Genomic DNA, 26,848 nt, shown 5'->3' with positions numbered 1-26,848 from the left:
AGAGGGGCTTGATAGAGCCAGCTCCATTCTGCAGAGAGTCTTGTCATGATGAATTTGGATAATCCATAAACATATTGTTTTAAATACAGTTTTCCTTTAATTTATTTTCAATGTGGGTGATGTGTGAGAGTCTATTACAGTCATTTTGCAGAGAAATGTGTTTATGTTTCAAGCAACATCCATGAAAATGTTTCTTCGAGATTAAAACAGGACCTCACATATGAGAAATGGAAGGTGTCACAGAGATGATTTACAATATTGTTAGCGAGCTGCTGCTGTGTTATAAAATTGAAAACACAAGCCACTATCCCTGCATTTTAGATGTAAACATATTTAGAATTTGGACCAGTGTGCCTGTGCACTGTCAGTGACCTGGCTAAAGAGGGTATAAATAAACTGAAATTGGATCATAAATTCAAAACTGTTCCGAACAGGGGCCCCCAAAATACATTTAGCCCAGGGCCCCCAAGATACTTTCATTTGCATAAACTTATTGAGTGAAGGCGCTACAGGTCACACTGGCTGTACTCGACAAAGATGAGCGATTTATTTTATTTTGGCACATTTGCATCTCCCGAGTTGTGGCCCACTGAAAGAATTCCTGTAATAATATTTCATGAACTGTAGGACAAACTAAGTCCCCTCCTCCAGCCTGATAGTTAAAATAATCCCATGAGAAATTTATAAAATTCATTCTCACCCGATTGAGGGTCCAACAACGAGATCCAAGTGGCTGAGCGTCTCTCAGATGACAGATCCTCCCCTTTAACCTCGGCCTCCTGTATGGCTTCAGGTGCTGCGCTGACGTGGTCTGCACTATATGAGAAATCAAATAAATACAATTAAATGTTTCTTTATTGTTGAGATCTCGAAAAAAAGGATTCGCCAACAAAACCGGAAAAGGGATGCCACTGAATATCATATTTGTTCTACTACTTTTGATTCTATCCCAGATAAAGACCTCTCCCCACATGCTATGTGGCAGTATTTCTTTTTTTCTTTATTCGATCAAATATGACCATTCTCATCATAGAAAACAGTAAATAAGAATAAAAGCAGTTAAAATTACATTAACAATATTCATAAAAAATGTTCAATAAGATAAAACAGACTTATATTTCTTCCAGTATGGAAATACGGTGCATAAAATCATACCATAAGGCCAAATGAGTCTAAATTGACAAGACTAATGTTCAGAAGCAAATGTACCCATTTTTGACCTCTTCCACCAGGCGAAAAGCAAAAATCTCGAAATAGCAAACACTAGTCAACCTGTGGAGTCTGATCTAAAAATACGTGTGGCTTCAGAGGGACAATTACAAGATAGAATATGACAGACAGGAGCTATCCAGATTTTCCTATGGTCAGCATAGGAGGGGCAACCAAAGAGGAAATGCTCAAGAGTCTCAGGGAAAGTGTGGCATGAAGGGCACAACGGATTAACGGACGCATTTCCCCAGGTACTACTTCTTGCATTTAAACGGAGAGCTCCGTATCTAAATTGGGTGTACTGCTATGTGGCAATATTTAACCGGATCCCAAACACATTTTAGCAGGCGACTCCACTTGGGGAAAGGGCCATTTTTGTAACATGAGGGGGCTTAATATAAAAAGTTACAGGCCACCATACTAGGCTGTGGTACGGCAAAGCTCTACAGGGCTGTGGTTCGTTTACCTCACGGACCTTCTTGGTGGCGCACAGGTGTTGAAGGTGGTCTTCTGTTCCATTGGGTTCCAGCGGTGCTCTTCCTTGGCCCGGTAGATGGAGTCTTATGTCTTTAGATCCAACAGATTCTCTCTGCTTTGTAGCCTTTGGAGTGCCTGGAATCCGGCGCTTGGCAACAGCATGGACTAGGATGCAGAAGCCTTGTGGACCCTTCGCCTTCAGACTCCTGGGTTCAATGTGGTGACATCTGGAAAAGCGACAGCAAGTGCCCTGCCTCATGAATTAATAATCAGCATTCCTTGTGAAGACTGAGATGTGATGGCTGGAAGATAACTCTGTGTTACACAGTCTCTGTTAGCATCTGAGACCAAGGGAAAAGGAGAGGACACCATGTGGGATCGGCAATTACCAGGACCTCCATATGTCAGCCATGCAGGCATAGGTAGATCCCCTATATCCAAGGGTAAAATATGTCTAAAGGAAATGGTGATTGTGGGACTAATGTATCATACGCGTTGGTTCACGCACTGTGTTTTCACAGTGTTTGCACACTGAGACCAATTCTTCGCTACAAGATGGATAGATCAGTTCAGCAAAGCAGAAAAATGGTTTCACAAGAACTTGCAGAAATGTAACCACAACAATATTGGTGAAGCAAGATTTCCTCTGAGAACCGCTGTGACCAGCTGTGGTTGCACAGCGCTGCGAGGCCTCCGGGTAGTTACGCGCTATATAAGTGCAATTTTCATTTCATTTCATTTTCAAATAACTATATTTTCCGGTGCCCCAGTACAACATATAATACAGTACAATATATGCCATCAGACTGCGCTGCATGTCACGTTGACCAGCAGTAGCATGGCCAGGGAATGAAATCTACATTACTTTAAACAAGGCCGGTGATAACGGAGACATGTCACACATGCTTAATAGTAGCTATTTTGTTGTACAAGCTGAATGAGACAGAATGATAATAGGTGATCCTCTCGGATTGCCAATAACCGTCTGGTTTTTTTTTAAAACTCATGTTTATTTGGGAATGTAAACGTTGCCTTTCAAGTGGTAGGAAGGAAGATATGACTTACGCCTGTCTCTTATCAAGGCCTGGCCTTCACAGACACTGAGAAAACAAGCATTTGCAATGCCACAGGTCTCGCATTTACAAGACTTTGAGCTATTGGCACTGTAAATGTCAATCGTTTAAATTCTCGCAAATACGCGACCTATTGAATTGCAAGAGTTGTTTGTTTCCAAGCACCCTATGCAGCGCTTGCACTTATCAGAGTCTGTGCCCCCTTTTATAGACAAGCCGTGTCTTAAGAAAGGGGTGTGGCCTCTATTAAATGCAAGCGCGACATGGGGCGCTTGGAAACAATGCAAAAAATATATATATTTGTTCAGTGGCTTTTTACAGTTGTTGAAAGGTTATCGACCTACCTAAACGACAAGTTTTTGCCAGTTAAGTGATGAGTTGGATAAAACAAACTACTTTTCTAAGCAGGCATTACAATTCTTTAAAAAAAATGTTATTCTGCATGGCCATTTCAACAGCTGACTCTGGAACTAACAGAATGTTGCCCTAGAAAACCTAATAAATGTCTTTCCATCTTGTTCTTCAGACTGCTCCGTAATATTCTGAGCATAGCTGGAACCTCAGGGGCAAGCAATGCCTCCTCAAACTGCACAGCAATCTTGTTAAAAATGATTTAATATGTTAACAAAGAAAAAGTACAAGTCCCCTAGCGACAATGTCCACCCACTTTCAAGTTGTAGAAAATCCAATTGAGTGCTGGTATTTTGCCTTTTTTTAGGCTCAGCAAATAGATGTAACTGAAGTAGATGACTGTAATATTCCATCAATGACTGGAAATAAGGTCAGCCAAGCCGTTCGACATGATAGAACAAAGGTTGCCACTTCAAGGGTCCAAAATAGCCGTAGATGCCTTATTACGATGTCTGTCCAGCTTGCGTCCAACTGACATAGTTGCGGAATGGAACCGCCCAACCATATGTTGGTGGTTCAGAATTCATAGTTTGGATGTGACCACCCTATAGGCAGTCGGAAACATCATTTTTTCAATGACAGATTCTGCTGCAGCTAGAAAAGGGCCGCAGCCCAAGCTGCCATTGAAAAATGGATGTTTGTAAACATACCTGCACCATGTGGCAGGCACCATGCATGCAATGATAAAATTACATGTGGGTCCACTCTGTCTATCACTGTATCCAGCCAGGTGGCAAGTCTGTGTAGGTTAAATCTTATTGCCCTCTTGGGCACGAAGCTCGACTGGTCACTATGTATAAGAGTAGAGATGACTGACAACAGTCTTGTGGCAAGGATTGGTTTCTATATTAAGTAGCGATGTAGGACGATATGACCCATGGTCTAGCCCTGGCTTGTGGATCACCCCACAGTGTCAATACGGAGATCCAGCGGGCAGGGATCCCTCTGTTTGAGCTGCCAGGAACAACTTAATAAGATGTGGGCCCAGTAGACTAGTGTTTGCTTTAAAAAAGTCTGCCGGTATACTGTTAGGGCCTGGGGTCTTCCCTGATTTTAGCTTTGCAGTGGCCATCAAGACTTCTTCTAGGGTAGGTACATTTAGTTTGATCAGATAGTTAACAATTTTAGAGGTGTCTGCTAGGGCCCCAGCTGTATAGAAGCCTTTGTAGTATCGTGCAAAGGCATCTGCTATACTTTGGGCTTCTGTATGTATCACACCATCTTCCTGGATGGCAACATCTAGAATCCCTCTCTTTTTTGCCCAACCATGCTAGTAGCCTCCCTGCTCTATCTCCAGTTTCATAGAGGCAATGGTTTCCAACTGGAAGTCAATAATTCTCTCCATACGTTCCCATATATAGCGTGTCACACACTTTGTAGCTTACTTTCCCTCCAAGTTAAAGAACAGATGTTTCAGCATCCAGGCTGCCCCCTAGGTAAGGCGGCTATTGAAGAAGAAAAACACTCCAATGTTAGACAGCTCCATCACGGATTTATTTTGTTCGAGTCCTGTGCATGCTGGAGGCTACCCATTGCGGAGGGAGTGGTGGCGCTGGGAGTCAGCCATGGACGCACGGTGCTCCAGCCAGACGCCAGGCCAAGCGGACAACCACTGCGATAACTGCTGCCCTGACTGTGAGCGAACGGCAAGACTGGAGGCAGAGCTCTAGAATCTGGTTAGTGTAAAAAACCACGCAACTCGCCACTAGCCCTGCCTTGGAAGGAAGCAATGAAGTCTGACATCAAAGGCCAAGAACTCCTCACAAGGTCAACCGGGGCACTCCCACTTCAGGTATGGCAGATTCCGAAGGGTCAGAGGGGGTGCTCATCTGGAGCCTGTCCGTGGGGGTGCGGCGGCTGCGCTGGGTGCCCTCTCCCTCTACAACATGAGCACCGGCGGCGCTGACCGCCTGATCCGGGGCAAGTCTGTGCGCTGACCCTGTCCGTGGGCCGCTTCTACAGCTGGATAGTGGACAGCCGGGTGGCTCTGCGCATCCAGGAGCACGCCGCCATCTACCTGACCGCCTGCATGGAGAGCCTCTTCAGGGAGCTGCATCGCTGGCTGTTGCAGGCCGGGCTGCGGCCCCCGACAAGTAGGACAGAGAGCCCCCCATGTTCACATCCAAGGCCGTGGAACAGACCATCAACAACGACTCTGAGTTCTGGGGGCAGCTGCAGCCGCACCAGCACCTCATATGCTGCAAGAATGCCGCAGTTACCATTCTGTGCACGAGCGTGAAGTTTATTTTAAAGTATAGCGCGCCTTTCTCCCCAACCCCCTCTCTGCCATTTTGATACCAAACACATTCAGAGCTGCTTTTGGACTGGAAACGCGTGTTCGCCCCTCAATTTTGGGACAGTCTCCTGTTGTCGCTCTTGTCCTTGGTCCACCATCTTGCGAAACAGCAGACATTCTACTTCCCTCCCTTGATGCTGTGACTGCGTCCCTACTCCGACCCCACTTAATGGAGCTCTGCTCTCCTGTTTTTTATTTTTTGGGGTCTTGACATGAGAAAATCTACTATTTGTATATAAAAGTATATAGAGATAACTCTAATCACTAGTGTATGCAGTAGACCTTTGTGTACTCTACCATTTCTATGTGACACTTAGTTTATCCATTTGTATCTCTTCCTTGTGTGACTACCACTTGCACATTTGCAACTTTTTTCTGTTTGTATAATGTATGCAACGCATGTAATCCTAAATCCTTATGTATCGCAACTGGTTCTTATGTAAAGCGCTCTGACACCTTCGGGTAATGTTAGCGCTATAGAAAATCGCATTAAATCAAAATAAATAAAATAAAGCCCCAAAGTCGAGACCAATTGCATTGCCAATGCTTGTTTTTGGGACTTGTGCCCTACTGAGGGGACCTGACCGGCCTTCACAACCCCGACAGTGCTGAGCAGACCCCTAGCCGCCGGGACTGCCCACCGTCCGTCCTCCTCGCACCGCCGGACCCGTCGCTGACTGAACCGCCGCTCAGCGAGCTTCCGGCAAGACAAGGCCGCTCCGGAGTGGGCGGGACCCACCGGCTGCCAGGCGATAGCTCGGATAAGAGCACGTGCTGACTACACGGCCAATCAGCTCTTCTGAGTTCTGTACCGCGCGCTATGATTGGCTTAGATGTTCCCGATGGTCCAATCATAGGTCACCTTTAACTTTACTACAAGCTAAGACTACAAGACGGCACCCGGAAAACTTACAGCCAGCGTGGGATTGGTTGACATGCGACCCGGAAGTGCTAAAATGTGGGCAAATGACATCCGTTAAAAGATCAACGACGGACATGAGGCTGCATTGACGGACGGTCCATGTAAGTATGCTCAACCGGTCCGGCGTGGCTGTCGCTGTCCTAAAGGGCAGGGTTGCCAGTTGCCTCCCTCAAGGTGGCAGCCTCTGTTCACTCGCCCAGGGCTGGTGCCCGTCGGTCTCCCCCCGGGCTGGCTTGGGGCCCTCTGCCGTCTCATCGACGGTTTCCATGAGTCCCTTTACTTCCTCACATACATGCTGTCCTGGGGTCAGATCACTGGGGGGCCTGGGCACTCCCTGTCACTGGCAGCCTGGCTGGGCGCTGAACGTGGCACCTGCGCTTCCCCCGGAGGAGAGTCTACCTCGTGCAGGGTGGGACCCTGCCCTGATTCATTGACAGGTGGTGACCCTTCCCCGACCCACCCATAGCCTGTGACCTTGCCCACACCACTTCCGTCTCCAGAGGCTGGGACCCTGCCCCGATCCATTCACACGTTGGGACCCTGTCCCGCCTTCCCCTTGATCCGTCTCTGTGTGGGCTTGGAACCCTGCCCACACCACTTCCGTCTCCAGAGGCTGGGACCCTGCAATACCCCCCCCCCCCTCTCTATATAGGCTGGGACCATGCCCCCGAGTCATCCTGCCCTTATTATAAGGTGCCCTGCCCATATAATAGACTGATGGTTGTGGGCCGGTGCTGAGCCGGAACCCTATCGTACTCTCCATTGTTGCCCTCACTCTTGGGGTGAAAATAATCCTACCTCTGGAGCAGTACCCCCTTTCACTATTTAAAAGTGTGCAAAATGTTACTTCTAGTCTGGTATGTACTCAACTTTCTATGGGGTCTCAAGAACTGACCCACTGGCTAATTTCTTTCAGGAGAAAATCTCCAATATATATCTAAAACTTAATATTTCAGCTCCACTAATGCTAGCAACACTAGCAGGAAAGTGACTGATAACAGCTGGGACCTATTCCTTTGACCGATTAGGACCTTTTACCTCAGGAAATCAGTAGAGCACTAACTCCTGCCAAATCAGGCTCTTATATGGATATCGCCCCCCTCCACCCCTAAAGTAATGGTATCGCTAATCAATTGTCTTCCCCGGCTATTTTAAAGATATTTAATTCTTCAGTAGAAACTGGCCTAATCCCTCTAGAATGGAAGGCTACCTGTGTATTACCTATTCTGAAAAAACTCACCCTGTATCAATTAGTGCTGGCAAACTACCATCCTACATCGCTACTCCCCCTTTTGGGCAAACTGCTTGAAGGTTTAATAAACACCTAACAGCCTACCTAGAACCAAATCCTAAATTCCCCGCAATTCAGCTTTCAATCAGGCCATAGCACAGGATCTATGCTTTTGGCAGTGACTGACTCTTTATGACTTACACTTGACACGGGCAACTCTGCCATGCTCTTAGGCTTGTACAACACAAGAAACACAGGGGGCCTAACAGCTGAATATAAAAGCTGCACTGTCACAACCGAGTCCACAAGATCTCAGAGTGTATATATCACATCGACAGTGTATTTGTGAAGACAAAAGAAAAGAAGGGTGAACTCTACATGCATAGAGGAGACCGATACATCATAGGATATTCATAAATGGCTAACCAGTCCAAAACAATTGATATATAGGGTTTCCATCAAAAAAGACTTAATGATCAGTCATATCATCTGTCCAAACCCTGGTGCATAAAGGGCTGGTCCCCTGATCATTGGGACAAAACCGCACTTAGTTGCTGTTTTGGGATTTGGTCCACCAATATAAACAGAACGTCCATGATGACTGATCTTTTGATGGTAGAATAGATAAGTGCAACAGGACAAATAGTGACTTAAAATAGGATAGAATGCCCTCCTTATGACAACTTTATTCTGGCAGATATTTGTTACTGTCCTTTTTGCACTGTTCTGGTTTTTTAATTAGGAGGCGTGCCATGTCCGTAGAATAAAGTTGTCATAAGGAGGGCATTCCATCCTATTTTAAGTCACTATTTGTCCTGTTGCACTTATCTATTCTACCATCAAAAGATCAGTCATCATGGACGTTCTGTTTATATTGGTGGACCAAATCCCAAAACAGCAACTAGGTGCGGTTTTGTCCCAATGATCAGGGGACCAGCCCGTTATGCACCAGGGTTTGGCCAGATGATATGACTGATCATTGAGTCTTTTTTGATGGAAACCCTATATCAATTGTTTTGGACTGGTTAGCCATTTATGAATATCCTATGATGTTTCGGTCTCCTCTATGCATGTAGAGTTCACCCTTCTTTTCTTTTCTTTTGTCTTCACAAATACACTGTCGATGTGATATATACACTCTGAGATCTTGTGGACTCGGTTGTGACAGTTCAGCTTTTATATTCAGCTGTTAGACTCCCTGTGTTTCTTGTGTTGTATATTGAGTAGGAGCTGGGTATAAAATCAGGTGTGGGTCTTTAAACTATATATCCCTTGGACCCTTTTTCTAACTATTGTGGTTTTTGTCTATGCTCCTAGGCTTCTCAGCAGTATTTAACATGATCTCTCATGTTAGGATGATGGAGAAGCTGCGAGAGATGGGGATAAAAGCCATTTCCCTTAAGTGGCTCTGCCATTTTCTGCAAGATAGATCACACTGTCATCGTTGGCCTATATACCTCTCACAAAATGTGATTAAACAGGGGTGTCCCACAGGGCTCGTATTTGAGCTCCACTCTCTTAAATATCAATGTGTCCCCTCTTGCTAAGATTGTTGTGCCTTTTGACTTTGAGATAATCTCTTATGGAGATGATACTCTGCTAATGTTTACATTTGAGTCCGATCTAGCTGCTACCAAAAAGCGATTTGCTTTGGGTATGGTAGCCACCCCCAACTAAATGCAGACAAGACTGAGATCATGCTGCTAGGCAGGGCCTCCTCTGTCTGGACAGATGAATGGTGGCCTTCCCAGTTGGGGCCCACTCCTATCCCTAAACATTCTGTCAATCTCAGGATAAAAATGGATCAGTATCTCACAATGAAATATCATACTCTGACCACTACCGAAATATGCTATCGGAACATGTGTCTTATGCTCAGAATCTTTCCGTTATCACCCTACATCCGCCAGAAGAACGTTAATCCAAGCCCTAGTAATGAGCCGATTAGACTATGTCAATGCTCTCTTGGCGGCAGATAATGATACTCTAGTAGCCAAATTACAGGTAGTTAAAAAAAAAAACACAGCAGCCAGGCTCATTTTCAGCCTCTTCACCCAGACACCTCTTGTGCTCCAATGTAAAAGGAACTGCACTGGCTGACAGAGAAATAATGGTTTATTTTTAAGATCTGTGCTCTTACCTATAACGCTTTACGAGGCAATGACTTTGATAGCTGCAATAAAAAATCCAACCATATGCTCCCTGCAGAAGATTACGTTCATGTGTGATAATTCCCTGCTGTGTCACCCCGCACTCGCTTAACAAGATGTGGTGGTAGAGCTTTCTCTTACTTTGCCCCCTTTTACAGGAACAAGCTTCCAATGCATGTCCGCACTTGTGCTAACTAATGCAAATGTAGGGAATTGCTGAAAGCCCACCTATTCTAACTCCCATTTGAATCTCCTCTCCCTACAGACACTTGCTAAATGGGCCCAGCGCCGAGATACCCATGGGCGATTCATGCTCTATAGTAAATCAAATTAGCGTAACATAACATAAATGCCTTTGATGCAACTTCAAAGAAAATCGTTGTAGGTCTTTCAGTCTCATCATTTCAGAACTGAAGCAGTTTCAATGTTCAAAACAACAAAGCCTTATTTATCTTGTGTAACTATCAACCATTGACAGCCAATAGTCCAGGCTTGTTGTAGGTGTAATGTTACTTGTTGTATTGTATATTTGAATGCAATGACCGAAGTACAAAATGCCAGTCGAGTGGTACACTATGCAAAACATATATTTTTAGCTTACCTGTTTTTAAGCCCTGCCCTTAATTACATTGGCCATTTCCATTTGGGAGACCCCTTAGTCATTTTCATCCCACTTACATCTCTGGTTGTGCCGGAGTGGATTCATGGGCAGACTATTGCCCATTGTGTCTCAGATGGGCAGGATGCCCTCTCTTTCACTGGTTGGTCTTTTCCTCCTGTCCCATCATGCCTGTGCCACCCTTTATTCTCTCTTGCGAGGGTTCTGTGCCCTGTGCAGTTTAGTCCAAGTATTGGCGATAGTGGCCTGTCTGATGCAGCATGACTGGGTCGTGTGAGGTCAGTACAGACCGCTTTTGGTGTTTGGACGATCTCATGTCAATGATTATTTCTAAAACTCCATGAAGATCTTGCGTGGACAGACGGCGTCCTTTAGGTGAGGCCTCTTCAGGTATTGGTTTGCACATTACGCCTTTCAAGTTTATTTATTCGGAGGACTGGTATTTATAGGATGGCTACATTGTAACAGTTATTTGCATACATGGTTTTGGTGAGGAGTCTGAATTGGTTGTCTTGCTACACTTCAGATGGATACGATCTGTGTCTATTAATTGCGACTAGTTTGACTTGTTTACCATGCTATCATAACATCTTTTGGATTTGCTGCTTAAACTCGCATCATAGTAACTTTAACCATATACAGATCTTACACAAAGAGTACTATTTATTCTTCTGCTTGGTTTGTCACAGTTTGTTCTTTTCAATCAATTAGTTAACATTTTTCAAGCAATTGTTTGCCGTATTTTACACTTTTGATTACAAGAATGTCCCTATGTGATGGGGTGAACACGAACGTTCGAACTAACCTATCTTTTGGACTGATTTTAACAATAGTGTGTATATTTTTACAATGTGTGCAGACCCATAGACCGTCCGAAAAATGAATGAGAAACTGCGATTTTATCTTAGTTCTACTGATTTTTTCACATTGCGATGTTTCGTACAAAAAAAACAAAAGACCAATATTCATACGTATTTTTTTAAATAATCAGATGCTTGCGCACAGGCTTTTTGAAACTTGCATTAAAACTAGTATTCTGTCAAAGGATTCTTCAAGTGATCACTTATTTTCCAGTTAGTATACAGACTTTGTCACTGCAGTTTGTTCTTTGAGACAGCACACATTTTCATTTTTCAGCCAATATATCAACTTTGTTAGGAAGTTTATATTCCATCATGTACACTTGTGATATATTTTAAGGGTTTGTTATTAATTAATTTGAGTTTTTTTATGTCAGTTTGCCCATTTTTGTTATTGTTCCGATCGCACTGGTGACACCAGCTTTGTGCCAGCACAGTGTTGTGTTAGGAGGGGGCAGCTCCTCCCTGCAGGGTCTGGAAATGGACAGTTGAGACAAATGTGTTGATACCCTGAAGATATCAGCCCATAAGAAAAAAGGCTATACAAATGATCACTCCCATGTTTAGAAGACTTGATTTCCCATACTCCTGCTAACTAACCTGAAGCAAATCCTTATCCTTTGGAGAAGAAAGGCAACTATCCTATTACAACCCTCAAACCCATTAGTGTCTTGGGTTTTTATTTATTTTTTATTTTTTTTAATTGGAAAATACATGAGTCAGTATGGTCAGATCGATATCATACATATAATGTACATTGCGAGCTTGCGAATTAACAAAAAAGCAGATAAAATTGACAACGTATGCATTAACCACTGCAGAAAAGCAGAAATGCCAATGTTGCAAATCGTAAATTAAGGTATAGGATTGTAGCCATGATGTACAGAATACCCAGCTGGCCCCGGATTTCATATTTCACAATCCAAATATTGCGAGACAGTGCCCCAGACTAACCACCCAAGCTTCTTTTTACGGTGGCCTTTGAGGGCATATAAACACTGCTCCATATTAAATACCGAAAAAAACCGTGCCCTCCAGGCCTCGAATGTAGGCGGTTCCTGTTGAAGCCAAAATTAACCTATACTCAATCTATATACTGCTGTAGCTAAAAATATTAGAAAAGCCTGATGCTTCGTTATTCTTACCGCCCCAGATCCCATCTCTATCCCTAAGAGAATCAGAGCAGCCGATAATTGTGTAGGGACACCAAGAATCTCTGCTAGAAATTTCTCCACCTGCAACAATAAACTGACTAAAGATGGATATGTATAGAAATATGGACATCATTTGCAGACGGGTGTCCACAACGAAAACATTTCCCTATTTGATCCCCAGTCCATTTAGAAACCTTATCTGGGGTATAATAAAGTTTAAAGACTGATTTAAAATGTTGAGCTGACAGTTTTGTGGACAGAAATAATTGACTGGCCAAATCAATAGAAACCTCTATTTGTCCTGTCTCCCCAATTTAATCCCCCATTTGCAATTTTGTTCCACTCTAGATCATTAGCCTTAGTACTTAGCATAAGACCATATAGAGTACCTATCCTTGCTGCTTTCATATTTCCTTCTATCAAGGGATTAGATTGGATAGTACCACAATTTTTCGCCAAGTGGTGTCTGATTTGTAGATACTCAGCTAAATTATCCCTAGGCAGCTGATACTGTTCCCTTATTCCTTTTGCTCTCCAGTTGTAAGCCACACGATCCCACAAATCAGATGGCAAAAATGTTGTGGATACCAATGGTGTGTACCAAGAGATTTTCTCAAAACCATACATGCTCCTTATTGCTTTCCACACTTTTTATGCTGCCCATAAAACCTTGAATCTGATGCGCTTGTAATAGCTGCCATCTAGGTGCAAAAACAAGCATTTTTTAGCATTCACTCCCAATAGCATCTGGTATATAGAGGGACACACCGCAATATCGAGAGGGCCAACCCCTGTTAACAAAATATTCATGCCTTGATCATACAAGCATGGTAGTACAAAGTAAAATCCGGTACCGACCAGCCCCCTAACAGTCGCGGAAGTACCATATAACTCATAGCCCGGCAGGCCTTGCACCTGGACCACATAAACCGCATACAAATAGATTGGAGCTGTGTCAGGCTCGCCTTTTGAATTTCTAAGGGCACACATCTAAAAAAAAATACAACACTTTAGGCAGTATCATCATTTTTAATACATTACATTGCCCTACAAGAGAGAGATGGAGACATTCAGCCTGGTCTAACTGTCTTCTTACCCCCAGCAAAAGAGCCTCCCAGTTTGATTTAACCAAGGCAGTTGCGGAGACCCTGAGCTTAACACCCAGATACGTAACCTCCTGGCAAACCCTTGGGTCAGAATACATTGGCATATTGGCACATAGCAATTGAGTTTTGGCCGTATTCAGCTTATAGCCGGAGACTGGCCCGAACTTTGCAGCTAGATATTCAATCTCCCGCATCGCTGTGGTTGGTCTAGGTGTGGCAACAGCAACGTCGTCAGTGTAGGCGAAGACTTGAACTGATAGTTCTGTATGCCTATTGGCTGAATCCTAGTGCTGGATTCCAACATTTAAAAACGGCTCAATATATAATGAAAAAAGAAGTGGGGAGCACGGGCACCCTTGCCTAGTGCCCCTTTGTATTTGAACTGCCTTCGACTCGAGTCCCATGTTGCAGATACGGGCAACGGGTTGGCGATATGTCTGTAACGATGTAATAAACTCTGGCCCAAAATCCCGACGCCTCATTACATCCCATAGGAAGCACCATGAGGCTCGGTCAAAAGCCTTCTCGGCATCCAATAAAATTAAACATAAAGCCTACCGCATTGTATTGGCATAGTCAAAAAGTTATCACCCGACTGACATGATTTGGCGTTCCTCGATGCGGGATGAACCGTTGCTGGACAGAAATCCGGGCGTACGAAAAACTCACACCCCATACCAACCCGTCTTTTCTCAGGTCGTGCCAAGTCGTATAGTACCTCCCGCAGCAGATAGTTATTGAGGCAAATTAAAATCGCCCGAGGGTATGGCTTTTGATCAGCTTGTCGCTCACTCTTACGATGCCGCACAACAAATTGGAACCTGTGCGCCCTAATCACCTCAGTTTCCCAGTTCCAATCGCTATGTTCAGGAAAGGCTTCCTTAAAGAGCTGAATAATACATTTCCGTGGGTCTGCCCCTTCCTTTGACTCGGCTATATCTAGAACGTGCAAATTGTTGCGTCGCGCGCAGTTCTCTAAATCCGTGAGGTTCCAGTCCACATCTGTTTTGGACTTTTGCAGAGTCTCAATGGCTGATTGCTGTTTGACCAGGCAGTCCTCGACTGAAGAAACTAGTTCTTCCACTTCTACCACACAAGTGGAGACCTCTGCACAAGTCTTTACCAGGCGCCGCACTGTGTTTTGGAGTTTCCTCACAGCCCCTTGTGTACGCAGCCCTCTGCTTTAGTTTCTACACGATGGGCCATTATATTCTTGTAAATTAGGCCAAGAGTGATCGAGTCTTCCTCAAGATCCTTATCCAAATTCGGTTGAGCAAGTGGTTGACTCTGCTCATACAGTGGTCCTTCTCCTGTCTCTGCCACCTTCCTCACTGTCTCATGGGGAAGGGAGCGCTCAAGATCGTCACCTTCATCTTCCTCTAGGACGTCCCTTCAGTCTCCTGGGTTGCTGGAGCTATCCTCTTCATTCTCCTTGTCAGAGGCAGTTGTTAAATCAGACATAGAATAGAACTTGCCCTCGGACCCAGCATACTCCACATCGCTGCCCTTCTCCATTGCAGATAAGATAGGATCGAAACTTGACCCCGCCAGAGGACCACTATCTCCTGCGATTGCAGCTCCAGTAGCTACAGGGTCATCAATTACTATGGTATTTACATTGTGTACCGCTTCATCCTGAGTTAACACATTCCTAACCTCTGGAGTAGCCTGAGTAAGACTTGCTGCCTCTGAACCTGTTTTCGCCTTCACTCCCTGTTTCTTATTGAAAATTGTTGGGACAGTCCGCTGCTTCACTGGAGTATCATGATTCTGCTGCACGCCCTGTGTTTTAGAGGCTATAGATGGCTCCTGTTGTGATTTATTGCCACCGCCTGTATTCTGAATGCCCCCTGTGCCTTGCATTGTCGTGACAGAATTACTATTGCTGTTACCGCTGTTACTGCTATTATCAATAGCTTTGGTGCCTTTACTCGCATTAATAAATTCACTTCGAGAGTGCCCAGCATTCTCCGTGTCACTGCTGTTCCCCGGGGCCGCGGCGCCACCCTCCAACACTATGCCTGCAGGTGTATTGGCCGATACCGATGCCCTTCCACGGGTTATTGCACCTCCTCTACCTTTTGGCGCCATTGCTGTATTTGTGCTACTCACCGCGCCGAGTCTGCTACAACGAACAGTGCACTTGCTCACAACCTCAAAAGTACCTCGCACACCTGCTTATCCTCACCGTGGGCCCGCTATGAGCCGTCGCACACTCCCGCAGCTCTGCAGTCTCCAAAATCCAGTTTTCGGGTCTCCGTCTCTCAAGCAGCAACCGCTGCGGTTGCCACTCTCCCACAGCTCCTGCTCCGTGAATGCTGCGCCCAGCGTGGCTGGCGCCGGCATCTCCAATTAGCGAGGCTCGCGACCGGCCTCAGCTGGAGGCTGCAACCCGGCGTATGGGCGTGAGTAGTGTCCGACTGCAAATACAACAAGAAGGGTTAACCTCCCAAATCTCCAAATCCCAGTCGATAGAGACTCTTCACTGCAACTGCGAACTGCAGACACCCGGGTTTCCCAGCGTTCAATCATAGTCCGTTCCAGGGGTAAGGGGGAGCTATGTGTACACCACCTCACACGGCCACTGCTGCGGCCGCCATCTTGCCTCAAACCCAATAGTGTCTTGACTGTTCAAGTTTACCCTCCGATAGTCGCCCCAGTTAGAAAATGATTGCTAAATATCATAGTGTGATAAGAATCACCTGACCTACGGATATTTTACTTTTTTTTTTTTGTTCAGTCCTAAAACCATGCCCTCGTTTGTACAGCAGATGATACGATATGTGTATCTACTTTAGGGTTCGACTGCTTAGCCTGGAGGCTGTTTTAAAAACCAAAATAAAACGGCTCTACACTGATATGATAGGTCGTGGCCCATAAGCAAATTGCTTTACACGGTCTGCAGCTACTATAATTGTTTGCATGGGACAACTACACAATATTGGGTATATGATTGCAACCCAGTGCGCCATTCGTATAGCTGTATATCTGTGGTCTTTGTAAATGCTATGGTGCAACCATACAGTGACTTATGTCTATGGATAAAGTTGCTAGTTTTTATTAAATGTAATCCCTGCACATTTGTAAGCAAGCTTTTATTGTCTGGTAAAATATGATCATAACAATGTTACATGTTGTGTTAATATCCATGAAAAAAGCTTTCAAACATTATATGAAATATAGCTTAACTAGCAGCCCGCCCCAGCGTTGCCTGGGGCAGAAAGGGGCTGGGGGCAGAATTTGATGCTTGCGTGCCCGTCCCTCTGTGCACACCCGCTCCCGAACCCCTCCCTCCTAGACTCCCTCCCGCCCGTGCCTCTGTGCACACCCGCTCCGACTCCCTCCCGCATTTACCTTACCTGAGCTGCCGCTTCCTTCCCGCGCTCCTCACTTCATCGCAGCTCCATGTCCGCCGCTCGTCATGACGCATCTGAGCCGCCGCTTCTCCCCACGCTCCTCACTTCACCTCCGCTCGTCATCACGCACGTCACGGCCAGCGATACGTCGCGGCCAGCACAGCGTCGTGGCCGGCGCTACTTTCAGGGCACTACTTTTTTTTTAAAGTTATATTTACGTTTTTTTTTTCATTTTTTATCGCCTATGTCCATCTGCACACCCTGACAATTTCTACAATTTATCGGGTGTGTGGATTGGCGCTGTGGTTCCCGAGTTTACCTGGCTCAAAGGTGTGTGTTCTCTCTTTATATTAGTAGTATAGATATAGATTTATTTTACTGTACTGCACAAAGTCCGGGAAAAAACTCACTCTGAATCAAAGGAACTGGAGGAGCCAACAGGTCCCAAAGACTGACCTATTGGCTTCGCTAGTGCTCATTTCTCTTTGGCCTTTCTTTAGTATCACATAACTGAACTCATCTCTGTGCCCTCCGCTTATCAACACTCCTCTTCTGTGGCTTATGCCTTTGACTCCTCCTCTCCCAAATATTATCCTTCCTACCAGAGTCAACACACGCTGTTACTGTAAGGGGTATTGTATGAAGCGAAGAGTTTGGAGCCCAACCATCAATTACCATTTGCAGGCTTGATTTTCAATAACTGTAGCTGCATCCTAATTGGCCACTATACGTCTGACATCACTTCCTTTTAAATTTCTGCAACACAGACAAAGCGCTAAATACTTTAGTTTACTTGTCTTTGTCCACTACTGGAGCTGTATTTCTACCTTTATTAACACTATTTTTAACATTTCATTTCAACATTTAAGCAGCTTTCTATCGTTTCATATTGGCATTGAATTTTTTTGCCCACATGCATCATCATTGCTTTTTGCTTACGCATTGTATCACTGTAATTGTGCTTCGGAAACTTATTTTCGGCTATAGCTTTTTAGGCAAAACAGGGTATTTTTTTCCACATGCATCAGCATTGCTTCACTTTTTTTTTAGCGTTTCAGCTCGGCATTTTATTTTTCTGCACCCATTGGTATTGCTTCAGGTTCTTTTTATCATTTCAAATCGGCATATATATTTGTTTGTTTTCCACATGCATCAGCATTGCTTCACCTTTTTTTTTTTAATTGTTTCTAATTGGCATTTTTTCCCTGCGCGCTTCGGCAAAATACATAGGCGAGACTTATTGGCTTTGCCAATGCTTATTATTTTTCCAGGTCAATCCATTACGTACCAACGAATTGAATAAAATACCCTCCCATAATTAACAGTACTGAGACACAGCAAAACTGCAGGAGCATTCGCTTTACAAAACAAGTTATCTCCCCTCTTTCCCCTGGTTTGCCTCATCAGTTCTTCTATGGTCTGCCTCTTTCTCAGTTTTTTTACTGCTGTAATTTTCTTCAAGCCTTTTTATTTACCCTATTTCATTGTGTTTTTATTGTTGTTCTTCCACTGCTCTCCCAGTTCATTCGATGCTTTTCCTATAATTCTTTTCAAAATGTTTATCATTCCTCTACCTCAAAGTTATACCCGGCCTGCTCTCATCTGTCTCTTGAAATACATCCCTCTTTCATTTTCCTACCTCTCTCTTTCTCCACGTGTCACTCCCGCTCACCATCCAGAGAGCTCGCACTCCCCTCCCCACCACCCCCACAAATCGAACCTAAACGGGTTGCAGGCAGATCTAAAATTGTCTGATCACGAAGATAAAGCGCGCCGCGCTAGTAACTCGTCCAAGAAAAGGTATCTGATTTTGGTAAATAAGCGCAAATCATCCTGGGAAACAATAGCGGCTCCGCATGTCACATATTGACAGCTCGGGAAGACTGCTACTCCATGGTGCCGGTGCTCGGAATATTGAAAATAAATGGAAATGAAGTTTAGGGATAGTGTTATTAACTCACAACGAATGGCATCTCCTGGAGAGGATAGAAGCGGGCCAGCTACAGGGAGGGGGATTTCTGTAATGACTCCTCCCGCCCGTGCCTCTGTGCACACCCGCCCGGACTCCCTCCCGCCCTGACTCCCTCCCGCATTTACCTTACCTGAGCTGCCGCTTCCTTCCCGCGCACCTCACTTCATCGCAGCTCCATGTCCGCCGCTGGTCATGACGCACCTGAGCCGCCGCTTCTCCCCACACTCCTCATTTCACTGGTCATCACGCACGTCACGGCCAGCGCTACGTCGCGGCCAGCACAGCGTCGCGGCCGGCGCTACTTTCAGGGCACTACTTTTTTTTAAAAGTTATATTTTTAAATTTACGTTTTTTAAAATTTTTTATCGCCTATGTCCATCTGCACACCCTGACAATTTCTACAATGTATCGGGTGTGTGGATTGGCGCTGTGGTTCCCGAGTTTACCTGGCTCAAAGGTGTGTGTTCTCTCTTTATAATAGTAGTATAGATACCTTATGGATACAGTTTTCATCTTCTCAATAAAACCAAATATACTTATTCCCTCTTAAAACGTATTTATTTTTATTTATTTATTATACTAAGAGTAAACGATCATTCAAGGCTGTATTTTTTTTAAGGATTGCAACGTATAGTATTGCGCAGGTTGGTGGTGAAAAAACAATCTCATTGGTTCTCAGACTGTTTCCTGCCAGTTTCTGGCTTTCTGTTCCAGCTGTCGATCTTGTATTAACTGTCACTGAGAATTAGATGGGGCATACAGAGGGAGCACTAGTTTTAGGATGACCGTAGTATTGTCCCCGAGCATCCAAAATCGGAACCAGCGTTCTTTTTGTTTCTAATTGGCAGATTTGTGTGCAGTTGTCAAGCCCAGCATAAGGTGGCATGGCATATGCAACAGACTTTCCCCCTCATTTTCTCATGTTTTTCTGTGAATTTATTCAGAAACCTTCAAATGAAACCATGCGCATGTGGAAACCATATGATAATTATTACACCCCTGCTGTCATTATCGAATGATGGTTGTGGGAGAATGGATTGCTAATAACACCCCAGTGTGGTGTCTTCACTCATCGACTTCTTGATGGTGGCAGCGGGGCCTGTAAAGAGTTCAGCGCTAACCGTTGTCATGTTCAGGACTCCCAATGCCTTAGTTAAGAACACTTGTTTCTTAGATTTCGCTACCCTCACGCTTTCTGAAATATATGGTTTGTCTTCCCCCCACCCCCGAAGCAGTCCTGCTTTTCTCTTGGTCATAGTTCAATATAGACAGACTTATTTCACGTGGTCCATATTTGAAGAGCTAGTCTGTGAAAGTTACCCTGGGTAGTGCCCAATGGCTTAAGCAGCACATTAAGTTTGAGGGCCCCCTTCCCATGCCAGCAAGTCTGATCCAGAAGAAGGAATCAAACGTATGCAATTTGTCAGTGGTTGTTCTAAAGAGGTTATGTGGTGTATATGTTGTTTTCATGCAGGCAGGCATTATTTGAATAAGGGTTCCATTCTGAAATGAAAAGCAGAATATGTATGTAACTGACGGGGAATAAGATGGTGAAAATAGCAGCATTCAAGGTTAAAAAAAACTTAAATACAACTCTGCCACCTGGTTCTGAAGATTGGAAACTAGTGTAGAAGCAACCTTAGGAGTGTCTGGCAGAAACGATGTAGTCTGCATCCTTGGTGTTCTGTAGTGATGCAAGGTAAGAGAATATTCAGCTGGTCCAGAGGCACAAAGAAACTGCTTCGGGCACACAAGGCAGCTGTCTAAGCAAATTTTCCTTGAAATAAAGTGTTTCATGCATGCAGTTTGGAAAGCACTTCTAAATATGAAAGTTGTATGTGTGTGTACACAATGAGACTCCTGAAATAACATGTTTGAGCTGGAGACAGCGCAAGGACTTGTTCCCCAAAACAACGTGCAGTCAACAATACAAAACAACCATTTGCAATGCAATAGGTCTCGAATTATTTAAGTTTGAGCTATTGCCATTGCTAATAATAATGCAAAACCAATAGCTCAAACGTTCAGTAATGCGAGACCTATTGCATTGCAAATGCTTGTTCTAAAACTGCTACTGAATTTGTGTGTATGTCAGAACCAATCTTTTCTGAAGTGTTCTGAGAAGACAAAGTCCTTTGTCGCGTTCCATGAAAGCCAATAAATTAAACCTGTTCTAATAAATCGAAGCATAGCGTTGTGGAAGCAAAAGCCAAAGGGGGCGTCATCGAGGTAAACAAGAAGCACTGAATATGTATTGACACTGATCTTTCTCCACCACATATTACATTTGGTCAGCAACAGATCTAAATATTAAGAGGACATGAAACTAGACCATGCTGAATTTTTATTATATGATTGTAATCCTGTATAGATACCATCTCCTGGGCTACTTGTAACTCGCATCATTTCCTGTTTTCATCACGCTTATGCTACTGCATATAGCTTTCGCTCATAATTGTTGGTTCTAGCTAAAAAGTCTCATGGACTTTCATGAGGGCTAGTTACACAGGATCATTTATTCTGGCAAACAGATGTTGAAAATGGTTATCTAACAATGAAGAGCATGGCGAAAGTCACTATTTGTCCTGTGGACAGCCTCCTAGTGTAGCATGCATTAAAATGTGCATTTCCTATGATAATTACATACTCTTATGTGAGCAAAAATACACCCACCCCTAGATGAAGCCTGTATCAGACTTTAAAAAAAAAGCCCAAAACAGCCCATACACTGTCCTGTCAGAGCCGTCCTTCCCCCATCGCCAGACTACCCAACAGGCCAGCCCAACCCTGAAGACACCGAAGCGGGCAGAAAGGGGCAATACAGGCCCTGTGGTGGGGTGAAGGGTCACAGGAAACTCAGAAAGGAGTGGTACACAAGGGTAGTGGACGTTGTGACCGCATACAGACCTCGTGGACGACAAGGGCTGGGACTGGCTGAACTGGCCGAATACATGCATTGTGTATGGAAGACTGATACAGCCCTTGTGTAGGTGTGAATGCCCAGGGTCACCGGGTGCGGCAGAGAGGCCGCGCAGGCAGATACGTTTTAATGCATGGGCGAAGTGGGCTCTGGCCCAGGGCCCCAGTCATCCAGGGGTCCCCTGATAGGGCAAGCTTTGTTCTGCAGAGTCCATGCATCAATCGTAAACAGCTTGTTTTTAATATTTTTTCGCCTTTAACTAATGTCTAGTGTGAGTGAGTCTATTACTGACATTTTTCAGAGAAATGTTGCGTTTATGTTGCATGAAACATCCATAAAAAAAGTTTCCTTTAGCTCAAAACAGGACCTCTCATGAGAAATGGCAGGGTGTCGCAGATTATTTGCTCTAATATTAGTGAGCTGCTGCTGTGTTAAAATATTGAAACACAATTAACTGTCCCCGAATATTAGGAGCAACGGTTGAATGCCCCCTGCTTTGTCTGTATTTTTGCCAAAGAGGGCATGGAAGAGCTGAAATTGGATTACATTCCAAACAGGGGCCTCCGAATACATTCGGTCCAAGTTCCCAAAAGCCTTAAGTTGTTCCTGCTCGCAGGGTCACCATGCGAGGCAAAAAGATCTAGCATACAAGCATTGTGGGTGTTGGTGAATTGGAGGGACAGGCAAAGGCGCCCGGATACAGGCCTTGTGGAAGTGTGAAGGGATCAGGGTCACACGGTGAGGCAGAAAGGGCTGGCATAGTCACCATGAGAGGCAGGAAGTCCTCGCAGGGACAAAAGCAGTATATAAATAAACCAAGCAGCAAGGTAGTGAGAACTCCAGAGGAGAAGCGCCATCATGTGACAGTGCATTAAACAGAGCGGAGTGGGGGTGGGGAGTGGCGGGGGTGAGAAGGGCATGGAACAAGACAAAAAGGAGGGGGAGAGGCAAAGGTGAAAAAAGCAGAGGTGAAGGCAGTAAAGAAAGAGACACACTTCAAGGAGAAGAGAGAATAAGAGATGAAGGAGGAGGATAAATAAGAGATAAAAGACCATACATGACGAAGATATAATGCAAGAAAAGAGTTAGAGGTTACTGAGGAGATGGAGACAGAGGGAAAGGAGCAGACGGATAGAAGTAAAAGAGTAGACAGAATAAAATGCAGAAGTTTTAATGTGGCAGAAGTAAAGGAGGAGTAAGGAGCAGAGTTAAAGGGGAAATAGAACATAAATCACCAAACGGAAGAAAATAAGATAATCCAAGTCAATGAGGAGACATGGCAGAGACCCATGCCCCAAGACTCCCCAACTAGTCTCAGAACACCTGCCCTAGGGGCCCACAGTTAAAGCTAACTTGTATTTCATTCTATTTCCATGGTCACAAGTTGCATTCTTACGAACGGATTTAGTTACGCTACTGCTTCATTACAGTTGACACCATAGATAACTAGTAGAGCCATGCTCCCTCACTTTTCAGTGGGGGTCCAGAGTCGACCACAACAAACGGCAAGATGTTCTCCAAGAAGGAGCAGGTCAGGGGGTGGCAGTTGTTTTCAAACAACCCCCTCTCTCAAAACCCACCACCACTATCAAGAGGACGTAGAACGTGTAAAAGTAAAATTAGCTGTTAAGTAAAAGGTAATCCAGGGCATGGATGCCAAATCTGGCATCCATAAGTTCAACAAGCAATAATCAATAAATAATATGCATAAGGGGCCTTGCTACCATTTAAATGCGGAAGGACATGTCAAATTTAGCATTTTGATTCAACAACCAGGCCTGTGGATCATGTACACGTCAAAGAGGAATAAGAAAGACATTTTAATTTACTCCTCACAAATACAGTGTGTGAATGCCACGTCTTCATGATCTACCTGCCACATATGATAGGATCACCAGAACTCCTCCCATCCTGGGGTGTCACTTGGTACTGAGGAGAGTGTGGCGAGCAAAGAAAAATACATCTGCAGGGCAATGCACTTGACTAGAAAAATTAGAGCCAGAAGAATGAATTTTGGAGCACCAGGCAAAATGATATTTTGCTGTTTGATCGTTTCTATCTCCCTAACGAAATGGCCACTGTGATGTGATTATTTTAACATTATGGTCCATCAGGGCTCTCCAGCAAACGTGCACACAGTGTCAACAGTTACACTTTGGAACACGATTTGTGCAAAGGGATAATGTGCAAACTCAGTGATCGTGACTCGCAGTCTCACAAGTTCACGGAGTAAAAAAAACTAGTTATAAGCTTCAACAATGAAACTAATGAGATGGGCTTCACCAACTGGGGAGAAAGGTTATAAGAGCAGCACCACCGTGCACAGCTTAGGAGGCATGGTGGAGGACTTAAAACTACACAGCGATACTGAAGCACCATTTTCCTGTCCTATCTAACAAGTTATTCACTAAAGACTTATTTTTAGCCTCTATAAACCACAGACTGCCTTTCACTAGGTTATTCCCAGCATGCTGTGTGCTTCTTAGTCTTTTACGAAATAATTACCTTGTTTCGACACATTTTCAGTAGATTTGAAGTGACGTGCTTTTTCATTTACATGTATGTCAGTAAATATGTAGTCCCGTATGAATGTGCCACGCAGCAGGATCATACACTTGGGCACATTTAGACCAACTATTTATTATAAGCGCAATCACGAAGAAACAACAACATCTACTTATTTCCAAACATCTCATGGCGACTAAAACCATGATGGGACTGATTGAGCGATGTGAATGGGTGGAAGAAAATCATAGGACCCGGAGAAAGTCGGTAAAAACAGTCGTTTTTGATGTAGGCAGGAAGTAAACGCACCTCTTAAAACGCAGACACTTACGAAGCTGCCGGTTGTGGAGGGGTTGTTGCCCTCTCTTGCTTGGTCTATGAGTCAGTGACCAGTGTGCTTGGTCAAAGGTCTCCCTTACCTCCTCTCTCTGCAGTTACTGCAGACTCCACACAAACTTCCATGAGAAAGCCATTAACCTCGGAGGCTGACCGGGAGGTGAGCCGTGGTACGATCCTGACGAGGCTGTCCAGGCGCCCTCGCTCGCGAAAGTTAAAGTGTGGGGGAGCGTGAGAAGAGACGCGCGTGCTCACAGCCCATGTCTCCAAAAGCGCGCGGGCACAGCCAATGTCTCCAATGTGTTAAGCTTGTGCGCCTCTCCTGTCCCACTTCATTAAGCTACCGGCAACAATAGGTCTCGCTTACGCGTGCAACGCATGGCGCTGCATCAGTAGGCGAGATCTAAAAAGGTAATGACTAAAACATGAATGCACAATAAAAGCAAAGCAAAATTATGAAATGCATAATGAATCCACGCCAAGCAGGTTTGTTTGTTGGCTTTTCAGGCAACAGCAACATTTCCAGCAAGCACCCCAGTCACATGGGATGCAGAATGCAATGCAAAACCTATCCGCATGTGCACATTTCATCAATTAATAGAACACAACACATCTCCCTCCTAAAGAAAACAAAACTTGGATGGGAGCAACCCCTAGAAAAAAACAAATCTCAAGATGTACAAAAATAATTAACTAAAATACTAACTAAACTGAACAGCTAAAACAAAATGCAAAAATGCTATATGAACAAAGTATTGCTTCTTTGTAATGGCTTTAACATTAGATTTTTTTGGGCACTATTCCATCAGATAGTGTGACCTAGATAATCGACAGATTTCTTTTAACATTTTGCAGTTGCATCCCTTGAGTCAACCCATGTTCTTTTAACCTATCATGCACTTCAATGATATGTTGTAAGTGCACCCCCCCCTGTCCTAGAGAAAATCAAAATATCACCCTGAAAGCATTTCACAAACTTGTCAACATCTCTAAATATATGAAACCATGTCCTCTGAAACAGACACTGCAGAGGCTAGACCTGAAGGGATTCTGGAAAATTGATACAAACTTTGTGGCGTAATGAATGCTGATGACTGTTTAGACTCTTCAGAGTGTATCATTTGATGGTACAGTGCTTTGAGGTCCAAAAGATTTTTTTCCACACCCTCCAACGTAGAAACTGTCATTGATTTTGGCCAATAGTTGACAATATACTAATAAACTAGAATTCATATCCCTCAAATCAACGCAAAACCTACTTTTTTTTCCCATCTGGTTTGCAAACAAGAAGTAAAGGAGAAACCCATTTAGCCGGTTCAGTTTCTTCAATTATACTATCTTGACCAACCCATCCAATACCTCCTTCAGTTTCTATCTCACATTGATGGTTACCCTCCACCCCCCCTCCCCCTCAATTTCTGCTTAACCACTACGACATTGCTCTTAATTTTTATCTTGTGTAAAACATCTTTTAATTTATCCAGTTTATCAGTGAACACCTCTGGAAACCGTTTTGACCTATTTTTTTCCACTGCTTTCATCAGTGCACAGAACATGTTCTTCAACCCCATTATCGCATAACAACTGCTGCTTTGAATCAGGGATTCAATATTATCTCCAACTTCCGCTGAACCTCCAGGCAAGCACACTCGCACCTTTCCAGCTTCTTAAAGATTAATCTCTGTGCTTCTCTCCTTAAATTCCAACTTCACACATACCCAACCGTATCAATGGTAGAGCCTCAAAACTCTCAGCATTGACATTTGAAGGTTGCAAGCAGTCTATATCAAAAATTCCTTCAAATCTTTCCTTGAATTCTCCTTGATGATTATGGTCCGTGGAGAAGCCATTTCTGCCATAAGATTCAGTTTCACATCAGTAACTTCAACCAGACATCTAGGTGGATTTTTCACCATTCCTTCATCCAAAGCCTCACCAGCCTCTTGTAAAGAAACACAATTTTATTACTGCTGTCTGCAATTTTCCAGCACTCACGCAATGGTCTCACTGCACTCGCATCTGCAATACACAACACTTTACCACATGTCTAACTAGGATTTTTCCTAATATCCCTGCAAACATTTGCAAAATGCCCCCCATGACTGCACTTCTTGCATTCTCTGAGCAGCAGGACACCACGTGTATGATGCCATATGTGTACTACTTCCAAGCGCATCCCCCCCCCTCACCACGGTTTTTCTGGTCTCCAACCAACTTGAAAATGATTTGGCTTGGCTCACTCGCATTGGCG

At 44.3% G+C, this 26,848-nt stretch overlaps 1 protein-coding gene across 1 annotated transcript in view; it reads left to right on the top strand.

The window, feature by feature from the left end:
• The first annotated feature begins 6,426 nt into the window (after window positions 1–6,426).
• The window catches only part of LOC147672929 (zinc finger protein 574-like), a 35,167-nt gene continuing 14,745 nt past the window's right edge, over window positions 6,427–26,848 (top strand). Inside the window, exon 1 of the mRNA XM_086947913.1 lies at window positions 6,427–6,489. The gene's annotated coding sequence lies outside the window, so the exon portion shown is untranslated. The remainder of the gene's footprint in view (window positions 6,490–26,848) is intronic.

This window comes from Lissotriton vulgaris, unplaced genomic scaffold, assembly GCF_964263255.1.
Source record: "Lissotriton vulgaris unplaced genomic scaffold, aLisVul1.2 SCAFFOLD_4251, whole genome shotgun sequence".
Lineage (NCBI taxonomy): Eukaryota > Metazoa > Chordata > Amphibia > Caudata > Salamandridae > Lissotriton > Lissotriton vulgaris.
The sequence above is the reverse complement of the archived record's forward strand: the minus strand, read 5'-3'. Positions and strand labels throughout refer to the sequence as shown.